The sequence below is a fragment of the Dipodomys spectabilis genome, unplaced genomic scaffold, assembly GCF_019054845.1.
Source record: "Dipodomys spectabilis isolate Male_0828 unplaced genomic scaffold, ASM1905484v1 ptg000144l, whole genome shotgun sequence".
NCBI classification, from domain to species: domain Eukaryota; kingdom Metazoa; phylum Chordata; class Mammalia; order Rodentia; family Heteromyidae; genus Dipodomys; species Dipodomys spectabilis.
The window spans coordinates 1,371,471-1,380,607 of NW_024870821.1; the positions used below are offsets into that span (position 1 = coordinate 1,371,471).

General features: G+C 36.1%; 1 non-coding gene across 1 annotated transcript; it reads right to left on the reverse strand.

Moving 5' to 3' along the window:
* Positions 1 to 8,806: 8,806 nt before the first annotated feature.
* Positions 8,807 to 8,908, reverse strand: LOC122117583. The gene has a single exon (XR_006149208.1). It is a non-coding gene; the product is annotated as a U6 spliceosomal RNA (small nuclear RNA).
* Between the last annotated feature and the right edge of the window lie 229 nt (positions 8,909 to 9,137).

A 9,137-nucleotide genomic window follows, 5' to 3' on the forward strand; every position in this document is an offset into this window, starting at 1 on the left:
TTAAGGAAAATGAAAGGCTTGGGAAAATTATACTAAGAGAAAGGAATGCAGACTCAGAAAAATACAGGATTCATGGATTCATTCATTTATGGTAGCTAGAAGGTGCCTACAAATCTACAAGACAGATTCTACCTCTTCCCAGTTAGAATGGCCATTATCAAGAAAACTTATAATAGCAAATGCTGCCGTGGTGTAGCCATTTGGGAACCTCCCTGGCCTGGTTTTGAACCATGATCCTCAGATCTCAGCCTCCTGAGTAGTTAGGATTACAGGCGTGAGCCACCAGCACCCGGCTCCAATTGGGAACTCTATTACACTGTTGGTGGGAAGTTAAACTTGTTCAACCCCTCTGGAATGCAGTATGGAGTTTCCTCAAAAGACTAAACATAGATCTCTCTTATAACCCTGTAATTCCCCTCACGGGCAGTAATCCAATAAATAAACAAGCTCACATACAAACATAACCATGTTCAGGGCCCAGGCCCAGAGTTCAAGGACTGGAAAAAAATGTTACCACTGCTGGTATTTGATCCCGAAAATATGTACTTTTTGACATAAGATAACAAATAATTCTATTTGCAGTAGCTAGGACAGGATTTAAATGTTGTTGGTGATAAAATGGCTTCTTTGTTGAATGTTAGGAAAAGATGTAGGCAGTCCAACAAAAGGGAGATTTTTTTTGGTGTTGGTCGAGGGGCTTTAAGTCTGGGCTCTTCAACTCAAGGTCAGTGCTCTTCATCTTGAGCCACGGTACCACTCCTGCTTTTCTGGTGTTTAAATGGAGATAAGAGGCTCAGGGGCTTTCCTGCCAGGCCGGCTTTGAAAAGCAGTCCTCAGTTCTCAGCTTCCTGAGTAGCTAGGATTACAGCTGTGAGCCTCTGGCACCAGGCTAAAAATGGGAGATTTTTATAAAAGAAAATCCCCCTCTTCATCTATGTCTAAAGCTCAGATATCACTATTAGAACACATCACCCTCAACTCATTTCATCAGACATTTGTAAATTTTCTCTTTTCCTTCATGTGGGAATACTGCAGTAAATATCAACTCAGCTGTGGGACTGGATCAATTGTTTGGTAATTGCTAGCACCTAAATCAGAAACTGTTACATCAAAACAAATGAAACCCTCATTTGGAATGTTTTTTTCTCTTTTTATTACAAACCTGTGCTTGATTCCTTCCTAATGTGATATTGGACCTCGTAACAGAGTGATGACATTTTCTTTCTCTTCAGCAATTGGCCTTCTCCTACATGTGGTCAAATATTTAAGAATGCAAAGATTTCCATTGATAATTCATTAAACTGACCTCTAAGAGAGTGCACTTTTCTGGAAGTTGGTCTGCTGTTTTGTTCTTATATGCACAGGCTTTCTAAGATTTATTTGCTCTACAAGGAATTGTATTTTCCAATCTTCGTGTGACCAATTTTAGTCTCTCTGATCAGTCTTTTGACCCTCTCTCTGAAGTCTCATTTCAGCCTGCCTCATAAAAATATATTCGTTATCAGCTAAATGACTCTCAGCTTCTATATTTTGCCTGACTTCATGTAGGCTGTGATAGTTGCCCTGAGTGGATGTGCCTACTGGAGTTTTGTTTTGTTTTGTTTTTAGAGGTCTAGGATTACTATTCAAGGTAGTAGCTTCTCTGGGCACCATTGATCCCCAGGCCTAGAGTCAATGGGTTTTTCTCCTAAAGATACAAAGAACAGCTGAATAAATTCCTGTTTTAATTGTCTCAAAATGAGGCAATCGGGCATCCTTGAAAAGCCATGGATAATCCAATGTAACCACTTACAAAAAATGGTCTATCAAGATGGCTTTTCAAGGTTGACTGTCAAAAATGTTCATTTACAAGTCACCACCATAAAACAGATCACATACCTGGGAGCAGACTTTTGGAAGGAAGGAACCCCTTCCTTCCTTCTCTTATGATAGACCAAACCATAATATTCTGCAGTTGTGGTCAGACTTGAGCACATTTTCCCTAGAATATTCTGTAGTGTAAAAGAGGAACAACTATCAAAATAAAGGTGAAAATACTTGTCCACTACACACTTATTTATCTTTTTTAGATCTGTTGTTATTTTCTTTACTTCAAACATATGGATAATTTAAACTTGGGATTAGACAAGTGGCAAAATATTAATATAATAAACATTCAGTTTACTTTTATATATCCAATATAATACACTTAACCCTTTATGGAAAATTAAATCCAATTGTAGAAACAATGGCAGAAATATAAAATAATCCTCAATAAGTGTAATCAAGCACCCATACACCATCAACTATCTATTCAGAAATTCAGTCTCTCTATAAATATTTATTTGGTAGAAAACAATAAAAATTAATTAATGAATGTGACTTTTAAGTATCATCTGAAACACTCCTCATATATATAATTGTAAGTAATTTTATAGATGTTACCTAGGTAGGAATTTAACATGCATGTAGAAATCAAATTTCCACAATTTAAGGTAGATGAGAGGAGTCAAACTCTGATGTACTGTGTGGTGTGAATATTACCACAGTGCTGAACCCTCCCATCTAATACCAAGTCATGTGCAATAATTTATTATTTGATGTTAAGATGAGTGCTAAGTGTAGAATATATTTTGAATTATTACATTAATTCACAGAAATGAAACAATATTGATATGTTATTTTTTAAAATTCTAATGCTTCTCAATTGTACAATTCATGAAATATATTATTAAACTTAGTTGCACTTTCTTTTCTATAGCTACTGAAATTAAAATTATATATTAAATATTCAATATTAAGAAATCAATAATAAGTAACCTATTTTTAAAATGATATACTATTAAACTGTGATTTGAAATGTAGTTCTTATAAGTTGTGAGGTAAAAAAACATTACTAGAATTATTAGTAATATTTTTTTAACTTACCAGCTTGTTATTTGTTTAATAATTGTGTCATTTTTTTATTCTTGGTCCATGTAATCTCTTCACCTTAATTGTTTAGTTTTCTATTTTATCTCTATTGGTTTACTGATTGTGTATTTTGTTTTCCCTATTTACTGACTGACATGAGGCTGAAAATCTGTATGCAAGTTTATTACTTCTTATGTTAAAGTCAAATTACTGCTCCCCACAGCTGTTTTATTCTTCTTTGTATAGTACAGTATTTCCCCCACTCACATCTCCTGTATTGCTGCTTGCTATCATGTATTTTATGTTTTTTATTTAAATTTTATTGTCAAATTAATGTACAGAGGGGTTATAGTTTCATAAGTAAGATAATGAATTCATTTCTTTTATAACTTGTTATCCCTTCCCCTATTTTTCTCCCTCTTCCATCCCAATGCCCCCCCAAGACTATTTCCAACGTATTGTCTTGTGAGTAACACTGTTGCATTATATTGTTTGAATCATTTTCTGTTTACACTTAAGACTATATAAATAAATTTAGTTAGACCTTTTACAAGGCTATATGTATTTTATTTATTTTTCGTTCATGGCTCTTTCCAAAGCCTGCGTGTCTAATTTTTCTAGGTTTCTTTCAGTCTCATGTAGTTCAGATTTCAAACTGAAGTATAAATGGAAAGAACCAAAAAAACAATAGAGTTCCTCTCATCTGATGATTTCTCTACAAGAATGAGGAAAGAGTTCAATCTTCTAAGGACCTTTGATTGGCTATCAAAAAGAATTCATTCCTCTAGGTCTTCCCTAATTTGCAATTTAACTTAAATGATGTAAAACACAATATACTACTCAGAGACTTTTACATTTTCATCAGTTTTGCACATTTTCATATGTACTTAACCTCAGTCTACAACATTCCTTCATTATTCTGTCCCTGATGTTTCTATACTGCCAACACATAATAAAACCAGTTTGATTTACAGCATGGGAAGCTATCCACCTGGCTGCCTTTGAAGCAGAGCATGGTCAATAGAGAACATTCCTTCTGGTTTCTTGTTACATGTAAAGGCTTTTGTAATGCTTATTGCATTCTATTTAGTATTTTAAAAAACTGCTGGCTAGTTTGTGATCATTTGGGTAAATGCCCCAAAGTGGTATTGCTGGATCATAGAGGAGTTCTATGTGGAGTCTTTGGAGGAACCTCCATACTACTTTCCAAAGCAGTTGAACAAGTTTACACTCCCAACAATTATGCATTAAGGTTCCCTTCTGTCCACATCCCCTCCAGCCTCTGTTGTTATTAGAGTTCTTGATTATAGCCATTCTAACTGTGGTGATATGGTATCTCAATGTTGTTTTGATTTGCATTTCTTTTATGGCTAGAGAGGTTGAGCTTTTTTTCATGTGTCTATTGGCCATCCTCCTTTCCTCTTCAGAGAAGTTTCTCTTTAAGTCTTTAGCTCACTTATTTATTGGGCAGTTGTTTCTTTGAGGATTTGTTGTTGGGGGATTTAATTTTTTTGGGTTCCAGGTATATTTTAGATATGAGACCCTTGTCCGTTACCAGCACAACTATGTTTACTGCAGCATTATTTCCCATGGCTAAGATATGGAACAAACCCAGATGCTCCTCACTAGATGAAAGGATGAAGAAAATGTGATATATATATACACAATGGAATTCTATTCCTCCATCAGAAAGTATGACATTGCCCCATTTGTTAAGAAATGGAAAGACTTGGAAAAAATTATATTAAGTGAATTAAGCCAGGTCCAAAAAAACATAGGTCCCATGGTTTCCCTTATTTGCAATAACTAGTATATGTCTGAGTCAAGCAGAAAAGGTCAGATACATTGATGTTAGGTGAAATGAACCCCAAGATAAGGATTCAATTGTTTTTTTCTTTATTGCAATTGTTTCGAGCATTTATAAGATGATTTCTTTGTTGATTTGTATGTCCGTCCCTCATGGTATAACCCATGCTTTCACTGTATTTGATGTTGGTGTAAGTTGTGGAGGGGAAGGGAAAAAACAAATCGTTTAAATAGGGATGCAGGTGGACTCATTGCAATAATGAGATGAAACAAGTCCTTATGTCGAAAAACGAACTTTACATCTTTGGTGGGGGTGGGTGGGAGGGGGGGTGTGGGGGGAGATGGGAAGGGATGGAAACAGGAAGCAAAGAAGGAGGCAACAGTGCTTGATAAGAAATATACTCATATTGGGTAGGAGGGAGGGGGGAGGCTGGGAAGGGAGGTGAAGGGTAAACAAAGGAGGAGGCTGCAATGCTTGGTAAGAAATGTATGCATTATCCTGCCCATGTAATTGTAACCCCTCTGTACAGTATGTTCTCAAATAAAATAAAATAAAAAGAATGTGAAAAAAAAAAAGAAATATACTCATTATCTTGCCCATGTAATTGTAAGCTCATTCCTAGAAGTTTATGTCAAGTATTTCACAAGTTTTATTTCTCTTAATTCTTAAGAAAACATTTGCTATAATTCTAATATTATTACCATTTTAGTGTTAGGAAATATTGTAATTAAAGGCACTAAGTGTATGACGCAAAGACACACAGTGGGGAAGGAAATGAGTCAAAATTTCCAAAAGTCAGCAATAAAAAAGTAGGTAAAATCCTCTCCATTCCCTTACACTCTCAATTCAATATTCATGTTGTCCAAGATAGCAATTATTGCCCACGGTAATTGTTTTCTGTCACATTTTGTCTTCAACACGGACTGTATTGGTGACATTGGGTTATGCTCAGAGTTGAGCTCATAAATTGAGGTCTAAAGAGAGACAAATTTCTTCTGTTCCACAGTTCCAGTATATGTTTTAAAAAGTACTAAAACTAGCCGGTAGCTGGTGGCTAACACCTATAATCCTGGCTACAGAGGAAGCTGAGATCTGAGGATTGCGCTTCAAAGCTAGCCCAGGCTGGACAGTCTGTGATACTCTCATATCCAATAAACCACTAGGAAAGCAGAAGTGGCACTGTGGTTCAAGGGGTAGAGCACTGGCCTTCAGCTGAAAGGCATAGGGACAGCGCCCAAGCCCAGAGTTCAAGCCACATGACCCATAAAAAAAAAGGATTAAAACTTTTAAATACCATCACTTACTGTCTTTTAAGAATCCAAAAATGAAATAAATTCACATATAATCACTCCAAAATGCTTTAAAAGCAGGAGATGATAAACAAGCCTTTATGAAGTAAATTTTCTTCTACTTTTTAAATTATTCTGAAAGCCTTGTGATGGTTGGTCACACCTGTAATCCTGTCTACTCGGGTATGTGCTCAGGAACCTGAGATCTATGGATAACTCTTGGAAGCCAATCAGGACAAAAAATATTCATGAAATTATTTTTTTTTTTAAATTAATGAACTAGCAAAGAGCCAAGAATGGAGATTTCGCTTATATAGTAGCTCATCAATCTAGAGAGGAATGGCCTAGGGAGAACTTGATGCACTGAATTCTAACTCTGAGAACGAAAATGAGCAGGCACCCACATACATACATACATACATACACACACACATTTATGCAAAATATCTTCATATCAGTGTTTTGCATTAATTTCTTTGTTAATGATATTAAATAGGTAAAATAGGGGAAATATTCTCTTCCATCCAAGAATATTTTTATGTTTTTTTATTGTAAAAGTACTGTACATAGTGGTTACAGTTAATAAAAAAGGTAATGAGTATATTTCCTATCAAGCATTGTTACCTCCTCCTTTGTTTTCCCCCACCATCCCTTCCCTCTTACCTCCACAAGTACATCCCCTCCTCCCACCCCGCCTAAATTGTAAAGTTCGTTTTTCACCATACTGTCTTGTGCGTCACATTGTTGCAATGGGTCATACTGTATCCTTATTTAAGCATTTTGTTTTTTCCCTTTCCATCCCCAAATTAGAAAAGTGTATATATAAGATGGAGGTGCACCAACATCAGATACAGTGAAAACAGGGGTTTAACTGTGGGGGGCGCACATATAAAAAAATCACATCATACGTTATAAATATATTAGAAACAACAGAAAGAAATAAAAAACCACTTGTGTCCCTATCATGGGGTTCATTTACCTTAACATCATCTTATCTAGTCATATGCACATGCTTTTGACCTTTTCTTTTTTTTTTAATTGTGAAAATACCATACAGAGGAGTTACAATTACGTGGAAAAGGTAATGTGTACATTTCTTATCAAGCATTGTTGCCTCCTCCTTTTTTTCGCCTTACCATGCCTTCTTTGCTCATCCCAGACATACATTCGTTATTGCAAATAAGGGATACCATAGGACCTATGCTTCTTTTTTTATTGTGAAAATACCATACCGAGGGGTTACAATTACATGGGCGAGTTATTGAGTGCATTTTTTTTTTTTTTTTTTTATTGTGAGAATACTGACAGAGGAGTTACAATTACATGGGCAAGATAACGAGTACATTTCTTATCAAGCATTGTTGCCTCCTCTTTGCTTCCCCTTCCCACCCCTTCCTGTACTCCCACACTTCCCCCACCCGGTCCTCCTCCCCCCAAAGTTGTAAAGTTCATTTTTTGACATAATGACTTGTACATCTCATTGTTGCAATGGGTCCACCTGTATCCCTGGTTAAACGAATTGTTTTTGTTTTTTTCCTTCCCCTCCACAAATTATACCAACATCAAATGCAGTGAAAGCATGGGTTATACCTTGTGGGAGGGACATAAAAAGCAACATAGAAATCGTCTTATAAATATGTTAGAGAAAAATTGCCTGAAAGAAAAAAAAACAAAATACATTTGAATACTTGTCTTGGGGTTCATTCCCCTAACATCAACTTATCTGACCTTTCCTGCTTGACTCAGACATATACTAGTTATTGCAAATAAGGGAAACCATGGGACTTACGTGTCTTTGGGCTTGGCTTACTTCACTTAATATAATTTTTTCCAAGTCTTTCCATTTCCTAACAAATGGGACAATGTCATTCTTTCTGATGGAAGCATAGAATTCCATTTTTTATCAAGCATTGTTGCCTTCTCCTTTCTTTCCTCTTCCGATCCCTGCCCATCTCCCACTCCCCACCCCCACCAAACCTCCCCCACTCCAGCCCCCTCACCATCTACATCCCTCCACCCCCCGGCCAAAATCATTTTTTGACATAACGACTTGTTCATCTCATTTTAATGGGTCCACCTGCATCCCTATTTAAACAATTTGTGTTTCTCTTCCCCTTCACAAATTATACCAACATCAAATACATTGAAAACAGGGGCTTTAGCTTGCAGGAAAAACATACAAAGCAACAAAGAAATCATCTTATAAATATGTTAGAAACAATCACAAGAAAGAAAAACCATTTGAATCCTTACCTTGGGGTTCATGTTGCTTAACATCAAGTTATATGATGTTTTCTGCTTGTCTCAGACACATAGTAGTTATTGCAAATAAGGAAACCATGGGATATATGTTTCTTTTTGGGCCTGGCTTAATTCACTTAATATAATTTTTTCCAAGTCTTTCCATTTCCTAGAAAACTGGGTGATGCCATTCTTTCGGATGGAGGCATAGAATTGCAGTACACACACACACACACACACACACACACACACACACACACACACACACACACACACACAAATACATACACTTTCTTGATCCATTCATTTACTGTGGGGCATCGGGTTTGGTTATGTATCTTAGCTATGGTAAATAATGCTGCAATGAACATAGTTTTGCTGGTAGTTTTAGTATGGTCTTGTTTGTGATCATTTGGATGAATGCCCAAAATGGGATTGCTGGGTCTTAGAGGCACTCTATGTAGTTTTTTGAGGAACCTCCATACTACTTTCCAAAGTCTTCGAACAAGTTTAAACTCCCAACAACAATGCATTAAGATTCCCTTCTGTCCAAAGCCCATCCAGCATCTGTTCTTTTAAAAATCGGGAATGCTTCACGAACCTGCGTGTCATCCTCAGTCAGGGGCTATTGTTCTCTTTATTGTTCCAATGTTAGTGTATGTACTACTGAATTGAGCACAGAACATTTTTTATATAAAAAGTGTAATTGATTTTCTTAAAGTAGACAATTCCACAAAAATTAAATTCAAAAGAATTGTCGTGAAATTTTAGAACCATGTATTTTTTACATAATAACACATTTAAGAATAAAGTCAAGATTGACATGTCAAAAACAAAATAATTCCAGACATTTGTTGTTCAACGCAAGTGTTGGAGGAGGAATTCAATTATTCTGTACAAGGAACCTG